The following is an 11,307-nucleotide window of genomic DNA, read 5'->3' as shown; positions in this document are numbered from 1 at the left end:
TCAGAAGCAGATGACAGCATTCAACACTCTGAATAACATGTGGCTGCAGTTTTATTATTATGCTGTTGGGTATTAGTGTTTTAAGTGCAGTGGCCACCAAGGTCCCCTTAGATCTACTCCTGTCGATTTTCGTCTTTTGGGGTAGATAAAAGGTGAAGTGTACAAAAACAAAGCAAGTAGACCTACAATGGACGAGTTGCTTGCTCCCTTTTTGAATAGTGCTGCCCTCATAAAAGAAAAAGACGATGCCAGAAGAGTAACACTTATTGTTGTCAATAACTGTTGAAATGTACAGTAGAACTCCGATTATCCGTCACCCTATTAACCGATCGGCGGATTATCCGACTGTCTTTCTCTCTCTTCCTCTCCCTTTGTTTGCTGCAGAACAAAATATGAAGTCCTATACAGTTACTTGTCGGAGGGGGTTTTTTCCCCAACTTATAAATTAAAACTCTGCTTTCAATATAATGACCCCAAGAACTTCCACACAATTGTAAAATCCATGTACCATTCAGTCCTTGTCCTGCTGTTGAAGTAGCCGTATTGTATAACTTATATTAGGTATGTAAAATGTCTTCCATGGGTGTCGAAAGAAACGAAAAAAGCGCAAATAATTCATAGGTTGGGAAAGCAGAAACTTTATTTATTGGAATCAGAATATGAGATTGACGTTAAAGCTGTGCGCGATTTAATAAAAAAAGAGGGTAAAGTGTATAAAGTACGAGTACCTATGTAAATCTACAACACGAGACCTCTATTCCTATATATTCATACAGTAGACAACCATCACAAGGAATTCCCTTGGTCCTTAAAACCGAAGTTAAATTAATTAACTTCTGATCCTCTAACTAGTATGTTAAACAAAAGACCATGGAGAAAATTAGGCCTATGTGTTATGCACTTATTTATGAAAATCTTTTGTGGTATCGGTACGGATTATCCGATTTTTCGATTAACCGTTCACATCATCTCTTTCATTACCACGGATAATAGAGGTTCTACTATATTGATATCATGTAAATAAGTAATAAATGCATTCTTTAAGTCAGTTGTCTTTCCTTCTTGTGACTTGCAATGCTCGTTATGCGTAACATTCAAACAGCTGTATCTTCACACCCATTGAAAATTGGACACATGTTTATATGAACGTATTTTAATACCCGCAGTGTGGAAAGGACCTAATCCGTTCGCTCGCAAAGGAACAAATTCTCATTGTTTCTGCTACCTTTTTTGGTTTATTGTGGTAAGGAAAGATTTTTGAGATACATTTGCAACAGCCTACAGAACTGTAAATGCTTTACAGAAAATACCTCGTTTAATTTTGCCGTAGACCCATCACTTCCATAATTTTTAGCGTTACATCAATTTTACAAAATAATTATTTGGAGATATCTTCAATCCCTCAATATTTTGTCTAGGAAGTTTTCGGTTTGAGGTATAATCATTTAACTAATGTCTCTGGAGCCTACACTGTCTGCCACATGATTTTGCGTCAAAAATTAATTCATGAAAGAAACATTCGAGTTTATTGAAGTAGATCAGAATTTTCTAATATTTGTAAAATAATGATCCATATCATTTATTGAAACAATTATTTCTATGTGCATCATAATCAGATGAATTGATCCACAGGCAGGCCTACTGGTACCGAAGGCAAGCTAAATCTTTCGAGGTACATTTAAGAGAAATCCCTGTACCCTACAGTGACAGATTGACAGAGGAAGTGACGAACCGCCAGAAGTCACTTTCAGTGGAAGGTAAACCTATGCTGAAAATTTGTAGCCTTCAACCGTGAAGATTTTCAAATCAATATCTTTTCAAATCGCAATCATTTCTATATAGCCTATACATATTTCATATAACGAGAAATTTTCCGAAATTATTATTCCTACCGTCTGTTTTTCCGAATTGTACTTTTTTCCGAATCCCTTTCTCTGATACCAACTTTTCGAAAGAGTTATTCCTAAAAATGTACACTTTTAGGAAAGGAAATTCTTCCGTAAACCATTATTTCCGCATGAGACTTCATGAAAATAGAGAGCGATTCACGAGGATTTACCGCTACTTACGGAGCTTGTTTCCGAAGACATTCTAAGCAAAAAATGTCATATAAATATATTTCCTAATCTCAATATTTTCAAAGTTACACTAATTTGAAGATGTTTGTAAAATACATTAAACTATTCTTTAGTTTTAAGGGTAAAGGAATATTAGAGATAAGGAAGAACAATTCAGGAGTATAATTTCTTTAATTAATTCTGAAGCTAAAAATGTGTTGTGAATTCCATAGTTTCATCGTACAGAATTTTCTTCGATTTTTTAACTACAAAAGTAGGCTTAAATTTTTCTTACGCATTTATCACAACAATTGTTACAAACCACGCCACTCTTGTAAATTCTTTATGACTGTACATTAGGTTGCATAATTAAACTTTAAGCATCAAGTTCCTAAAGTCGTGTGATTTGTAACAATTATTGTGATAATTGCGTAAGAATGATGTAATTTTTAGGTAAAAATTGAAAAACAAAATCTGTACAAAGCAATTAACAACACATTTTTAGCTTCAGAACACTAGCCAATTAAAGAAGTGATACTTCTGAATAGTTCTTTCTCTATTTAATATTCTGTTACCTTTTTACGTATTTTACTAACAACTTCAAACTCTGAAAATATTGAGATTAGAATACTGCCATGTTTATATGACTTTTTTGCTCAAAATGTCTTCGGAAATAAGTTCCGGAAGTGGCGGTAAATCCTCGTGAGTCACTCAGCATGGTGGAAACATAGTAAAGGTGTGGGACTGCGCATGCTGTTGCGATAGCGGCCGAGGCGTGTGACGTCATCTTTACTGCAGACAGCGATCGCAGCTCATTGCGTTGAGTACATTTTCTTTAATAAACCTAACTAGACATTAATTACACTACATAATTTGAACTGATTGTTGCCATTGTTATTCATATCCTTTTCATTGTGCGTTTATGTTCATGTACTCTTTAAAAGAGTTATGAATAAAATTAAAAAAAAAAACATATAAAAAATTAACAGTAATAGCTTAAAAGTCGCTCCCTCAAATCTGTCGTCCTAGGCAGCTGCTTAGTCTGCCGAGGCCTAAATACGCCCCTGATTGCATGTAGGCTACTGTACCTATTAACTTTCTTTCACTTCAGCGCAACAGGAGCATCCAGCACTAATGTAACAATGGAAAATCGCGGAGCCACTGAGTCTACTGTCACAGAGGAATGCCAAATACTAATACAAAGAATTCAAGAATTTGAAGAGAAGAATTACTCTCTAGAAACGAGGATTAAGGAATTGACAGCTGCCAACAGGAAACATGTAGAAGACAAAAGAAAATTACATGAGGATGTAATTTCATTGAAAAACATTAGACAAACAGAAGTTAAATCTAAAGTGGCTGAAATTTTGAAACCATTTTTCACTATTGGGCAAATTGATGCTCTTTTTAATAAAAAGCGTAGGGTGAAATGGTCTGTAGAAGATTACGGTACTGCAATAACACTTCGAAACCTAAGTCCAAAAACATACCGATACTTAAGAACAAAATTAAATTACCCGTTACCTGATTTGTCAACTCTGAGAAAATGGGCAGTAAAACAATTATCGCTTGAGGACGGGGTACTTCATAATGTCTTAAAATTAATGAAGGCGAGAGCTACAGATATGTCGGAGTTAGAGCGTGTAACAGTATTAGCATTTGATGAAATGTATTTAAATGAGGAGGTTTCTTTTGACAGTAGGGAAGAGCAAATAATTGGACCTCATAAGGCAGAGCAGGTTGTTTTTGCACGTGGTTTGTTTGCAAGGTGGAAGCAGCCTGTATACTATAAATATGATCAGACAATGACAAAAGAAATCCTAACAGACATAATTTGCCAGTTAGAAGGCAGTGGTTTTCAAGTTGTGGCCACAGTTAGCGATTTAGGTGGAAGTAACAGAAAATTGTGGCGTGATTTGAAAATTTCTACCAAACTAAATTGCAGTTTTTCTAATCCAAATGATTCAACTCGAGAAATATTTGTTTTTTCAGACGCTCCACATTTATTGAAATTACACAGGAATCACTTTCTAGATCATGGTTTCAACTTGAACGGATTGAACATTTCATCAGAACCAATTCATGAACGTTTACGTGCATCCTCGTCCTCTGATACAAAATTAGCTTACAAGTTAACTCCGTTACACTTAGGCCTAAGTGTCCGTGGTACCCAAAGACAAAATGTTAGTTTGGCAGCACAATTATTTTCCAACAGAGTTGCAAAGGCTTTGAAATGGTGTGGTGAAAACGAGCTGTTGAGATCAAATGAATGGAAAGAAACTTCAAAGGCAATAAAATTAACTAATGATTAGTTTGATTTATTTAATATCGTTTCTAAATTCGGTACCCACCGTGGGCTGCATAGTTACGGAATAAACCTTCAAGATCAGAATATTATACCCTCAGAAATGAATGACTTCATGACCACAGTTAAAGTAGGAGAAGCAAACAGGAAATTACCTTATCAGGAGGGGATTCTAATAAATAATAAATCATTAACATTGTTGTATGAGGCAATGAGGTACAAGTACAAAATTGAATACATCATCACAAGAAAACTTAACCAAGATCTGGTAGAAAACTTTTTTTCGGAAATTAGAAGCATGGGTAGAACAAACGATCATCCCTCTGCTTTAGATTTTAAACATAGACTGAAGTGGTACATACTAGGTCGAAATCCATTATCTCAGTTTTGTGAGAACAAAAACACCTCCGATTTGCTTTCGGAAGAAGAGGCATTAATAGTGGGTCCTAGTACAAGCCAATCAGAAGTCAATGATAATCTGCAGAAAGAACTATGTGCAACGGCAGAATTTCTTAAAGGCATTCTGAAACCGGTTAAATTTACCAACGATCGAGATCCTGAAGAAAATATAGGCCTCCCAGAAAAAAATATATGAAATCTCTGCAAGACAGCGGATATCCCAGGAAGGATTAAAATATATTGCAGGATATGCTGCATCAAAATATATGGAGCAATACCCGAATCTTGGAATTCCCACAAAATTGTCAACTTCTGCTAATCAAAAAGACTGGATTACTACAGTGTCCTGTGGAAACTTAATTCTCCCTTCTAAGGATCTGCAATTGGTTGCCATGCTTGTTGACAGCATATTCTCAGATGTGCACGGAGATTCTGTTTCTCATAAGAAATTTATAATAAAAAAGACTGTAAATTTGGTTAATTCAGCCATGAAAAACGAAGCAGAAATCAGTTCTCCTCTTCCGACAGAAGTAATTACGACATTGGTTAGAACAAGAACATTTATTAGAATTAAAGAAATTAATAAAATAATAAAAATGTCTGGAATTCCAAAGAGAAATATTATAAAGAAAATGAAAAAGATTGCATAAGAATAAGTATTTACTTAACAGAGTGGGATTTATAATGGTGAAATTATATTATGTCGTGTGTGGAATAATAGGGTAAATAATGTAGTAGACTATATTATGTCTCCAATAGCCTGAATATATAAAAATATTTGTTTACTGTAATGACAAATTATTCCAAGAAATTCATATACATATGTTAGTGAAGGTTCAAAAGTATTTGAATTCATGTACAAAATAATGTATGTTATAAATAACTGTATAGATCTAAGTATGTATATATTTATTACACATTGTATTGTAATTATTATAAAACCACGTGTATATTACAGAAGGCAATATTATTAATGACTAGGGAAAGGGATTTGGAGTATTATAAAGAATGGTGAAACGTAGTATAGATATTCGTAGATCAGTGACTGTCAAGCGAGCTGCGTCACAGAGCATGGACGAGTACAGTTCACTTCATACAAACTTACACGCAACGTGCTGTAAAAGTATTTCAGAATAAACATATGGAATAGTTTAATGACATATAGTGGCCTACATACAGAATCTGTATTTCACTTTGAACTACATGTGTTTTTCTTGGCAACGCACAAATCTCCAATAAACAACATTACAAATATACATAATTAAATATCAATCTCTGCGTCCTCGCGTGTCAGGGGAAATATTGATGGCTGATAGTTGTCTTCTGTATGGAACTCGACTCTGAATATGTGTGTTTTTCTGTCAGGAGCGTGCTAAATTAAAACCTTTATTTACAATATCATGAAATATGATTTATTTTTTTATTTTATTGGGTTATTTTACGACGCTGTATCAACATCTAGGTTATTTAGCGTCTGAATGAAATGAAGGTGATAATGCCGGTGAAATGAGTCCGGGGTCCAGCACCGGAAGTTACCTAGCATTTGCTCGTATTGGGTTGAGGGAAAACCCCGGTAAAACCTCAACCAGTTAACTTGCCCCGACCGGGATTCGAACCCGGGCCATCTGGTTTCGCGGCCAGACGCACTGACCGTTACTCCACAGATGTGGACGAAATATGATAATATGTACACAACGTACACTACAGTATTTAGAATATATATATATATATATATATATATATATATATATATATAATACTACAATATTTACAACATAGCCTAATAGAGTATCATTAAATGTTGAAGAAAATGTAGAGCCAAACGAAATGGCATTTTCAATTAATGCTATGTTTTGGTGATGAAACAATTATTCCTGCTGTGCCTTGTTATAATAAATTGTAAATATCATTTTCAAATTTTCTAAACACAACTTTGCTCTTTTGCTAGGAAGGACATTTTTTAACATGGAAAAACTCCGCTCTACATCTGCAGAGACAATTGGAGAGTACTTGAAACAAAATACGTCAATTAAATTCACATGTTGAATGACGTCATTGGGACACGTGTTTGTTAGTGCATCTGAAATCCGACTTAGAATGCTGTACCTATCATTTTTAATCAAAACTCTGTTCATTTTTTCACCAACACGTTTTCCTACTTCACCTTCTACTGCACTCAGTTTATTTACAATAGTACTCATAATATTTATTTGCTTAACTAGTTCTACTCCTGACTGTACTAATCGAATAATGGCATCCGGTAAATATAAAAATTTGACTTAATATCCATGATTTCTTTTTTGATTATTCTATCATTTAGCAGTTCCTGGCATATTTGAATCGCAGTCGAAAGACTGGACCACTTTCTTCACAGATTGGAGGTGATGTGCGTAATAATAATTGTTGCAGCTTCTAACCATGACCCCCATCTCTTAAGAACTGGACATGGGGGAAGCGGTAATTTAGGGAATTGTTTCCTGAATTTTGATACTCGATCTTAGCTTTTACAAATATAGTCTTTCAATTTTGTATTGTTAGTTGGTTTCACTTTCGGCATTGTACATGCACTTCATTACGCTGAACTGCAAACCTGCATGTTGAAGTTCTTATGCGACAACTGTCCCGTTCACCTGTTGTTGACGTGCAGAGATCTGCGAGTATGTCATGGAGGGGAGGACTTGGTATAAAGGGTTGTAAACAAATGACTGTGTAGATGCCAATACTAGCTTTTACTACTCCAAATTCCGTTCCCTATTAATGACACACTGCCATATCACATTGTTTCTTGAAACTTGAGTTTAATATGTAATAGATCATAATTTTATTACGTTATCATTTCAAGGTAGTTCCTATTGTACTTGAATTCATGTGTAATATAATTTGTGTGATTATATGGGCCTAATTTTGTGCATATTTGTAGCATAACGTATTATAATTATTATAAAAGTACGTGTATATTACAGAAGGCAATTATTAACGTTGCACTACCATATTACATTATTTCTTGACTCTTGAATTTAATTTATTGTTCACTATTTTATAATGTTATCACTTCAAGATAGACCCTATTATAGCCTATACTGTCAATATTTACTGAATACACAAACCATGAGTTTTATTTATTCATTTAAATCTATGGACGCAGATCTAACCATCAACAATCTGTTATGTTGACTGTGTCATTCGAGTGCGGCCTGCAGTAAAGGTGACGTCATGCGCAGATTGAACGAAAACACGAACAGCTTGTCCCACACCTCTACTATGGTCACTCAGTATAGTAGGTCTACGTATGCTACGTAATGTTTATATTAGGCCTACATTTCGAGGTAGACTTGAACATGTTTGGTTTATTCACCTATACACTTACAAATGAAAATGTATACACAGCCTACAGTAGTTAGCCTACATGTGGAAGAAGAGGGATGAAATTGCTATTAAATATATTTGTATATAGGCTATTATAAAATGAGATCTGGACGACGAATAAAAGTAATTATTGGGAATGCAAGCGACTTGAAATGTTCTGCAAGAGCCATCAGTGTCATCACCATCGGCAATGGGCGACTTCTTTCGAGTGCGTAAGGATAGCGAACTATCATGCCGTTTTCTTCCTCCGAACAAAGTAGAGGCAAAGACAAAGCAAGTAAAACAAAGTATGAAGCGTGCAGACCATGATCATCCGAAACTTCTTTCACCACAAGACGTATTGCGTAATGCAGTGTTCCGCAACCTTTTTTGCTGGGCTTGCAATGGAGGCTATGTAGTTCCGAAACGTTGAAAAATTTAAGTTCCAGAATAAGGTGGAATACTTAAAAGTTTATTTCTGAAAACATTTACCGTGAAAGCCTAAAAACTTATTAAGTTACGGTTGACCTTTTGCGGCTAATTCAGAAATGGAATAGGCCTACTGAGGACGCTCTGCAATAATTTCGCGTTAGAATATGATGGAAGTTGAAAACAATTTTATTAACTTACAAGAAGATTGGGAACAGAGAAAAACATTGCACAAGAAAAGAATATCCGAAACATGCAAATGCAGGGTATAGGTCATTCGTTATCTCGTGAAATCAAATGCATTCGTGCGCCGTAGCTCATAGTAAGAACCTTAACACTTTTTTCTTTCTCTCATGAGCAGGTAGATTGCATGAGATACTGAATGGCCTACAATAGACAAAAATAGTGCCCTGGCTCTGGGATTTCGAGGCATAAGCTACTGGGCCATTCTGTTTGAACAGAATAGTTGGTTACATACAACCATACATAAAACAAAACTAGAGCAACTTCCTACTAGTAAATATAAATAGCTTGTTAGGTCTGAAGAGTAGATATTACTTTTTATAAATGCAAAATTTGACGAAAATATGAAAATCAGAAAGGTGCCAGTCCTAGAAAAATAGTATGCTACTTAGCTACCTTGTCGACACCAGGGCCCGCTAGTCCTGATGTTCACGCCTGCTACTGTCAGTGTCTCAGTTCCATATCTATAGGCTATCTCTAAAAGGCAAAAGAGGACGGAATCGAATTGCCAGAGAAAAGGCTGCTGCTATGATGACATACTCGTCAAACTTAGACGACTCCAGCTCAGAGGAAAGAAGTCAAAGAAGTCACATCAACATGCTCTCGATGTTTGTGTTATGCAGTTGGCCGCGTCCGATAAGAGAATTGCTTTATAACGGCGTTTCTAAACATAGACGGCCTCAGCCCTAGTAGACAGGTCAACTTAGCTTTCCGCAAGAAACAACTACTAACTTCTCTGTTAAAAAACATCATACTTGCCTCAGCCCAGCGGCTGGGCTAATTCAGAGTCAATGTGACAATGCTGCATAACTAACAGACATGCACCGTATGATTTATTATGTTTTGGGTAAGGTACGAGTCAGCAGAGTGGTGTGAGTGAGGTCGTCTAAGCTTGGCGAGAATAATGCACATATTGCAGCAGCTTCTTTAACATAGATACAGCTCGATTCAGCCTTAATGGCTCCTGTCTTTGGTTGTTTGTCTAGTAAGCGATCTGTGTGTTGCTTCAAAAGAAAGAAATTTAATCACAAATGTGCATAGGAGGGGAAGAGGAAAGAGGAAGAATGAAAGTAATATCTATGCTCGAGGTTGAGGGACACTCATGTAGAGAAAATATAAGCCATCATGACATTGTTTAGTCAACAGACATAGTGGTTAGTATCGCGACGTGTGGAAGAATATTGTGTTTTTAAGGCGGAGTGTACCGCGACATGATAAGAAGGAAGTGTTGGGTGTTATGACTGCGCGGCCTGACCTGTGTGACCCAACCCGCCAGTAGTGATGAGTAACTCGCTCGTAGTCAGTCTACTTCCTTTTTGCAGGGGCCAAAATCCCTGAATCATGCTGCAAATATGTTTTTAAACATAAATCACAATAAGGATAGATCAGGCGAAAACATTCCACACCTATGTAGCAACATAAGCCTACATCTGAGTTTCTATTGACAGTTTAGTGACCATTGCTGAACCAGCGCGCTTCACAAGATAACAAACTTGTTAACTATGGCCCACCTTCCTGTTGGAGATTGTTTTGACGACAGTGTAGACCGGTGTGAACTACGCTTTGCTGTCATCTTAATGTCATATTTGTTGACGTCTGGTCAATCACTATACTGAAAAGGCTCCACGGTGTAACACATTAACCTCATCTGTTCTTCTTGTCACTACCGACCAGTGACCAGGCGTCCGGATTTTGGAGGACATGACCTCCTTTTTAAACTTTGTCATTCTGTCCTCCAAGCATTTAAAAGTATAACAAAATGTCCGGCATTTTAAAAATCTATGACTATTGAAAATTTAACTCTTCATAACACGTATTATTTCTTGTCTTTACGAAAATAATATTTTTTCAATCTACTTAGGCTATTTTGGTTGAGATATCAACTTAAAATAATAGTTTTCATTATTTTCGTTGGTAATTTTGTCACTAAACTAAACTTATCATACGTAATGCTCACAGGCCTAACCAGGACAATATTTAGTATTATTGTTTTCGTTTACATTGAGAATTAATATGTTATATAGACCTACAGTAAGCTTGTTATTATATGAACAATAGGCCTATGGAAGCAATCTTAGTAGAGACAGAAGTAACAATTTAAGTTTACAAAACAGTGTCAGTAAATGAGAATGCTGTGGAATTACCCATTGTCCTCGTTTTGAATAAAATGCCCTAATTGTTTCATCATTTTGTTCTGGTCATCCTGCTACCGACTAACCAAGTGACCCGTATTTCTACCAGGTTTTCAAAGCTAAGGCGCAAACATTATCAACACAGAGGTAGATGGAATGAGAATAACAGAAATTTAAAGCTTGGTGGTAGAGATTCTTTGAGAAGGAGATACGCCTAAACACATTTACGTTTTTAATTGGTTATTTAACAATGCTGTATCAACGACTGGGTTATTTAGCGTCGATGGGATTGGTGATAGCGAGATGAGACCGAGGATGCACCATAGATTACCTGACATTTGCCTTACGGTTGAGAAAAACCTCGAAAAAACCCAACCAGGTAATCAGCCCAAGCGGG

This window comes from Periplaneta americana, chromosome 3, assembly GCF_040183065.1.
Source record: "Periplaneta americana isolate PAMFEO1 chromosome 3, P.americana_PAMFEO1_priV1, whole genome shotgun sequence".
NCBI lineage: Eukaryota > Metazoa > Arthropoda > Insecta > Blattodea > Blattidae > Periplaneta > Periplaneta americana.
Note: the sequence above shows the minus strand (reverse complement) of the source record.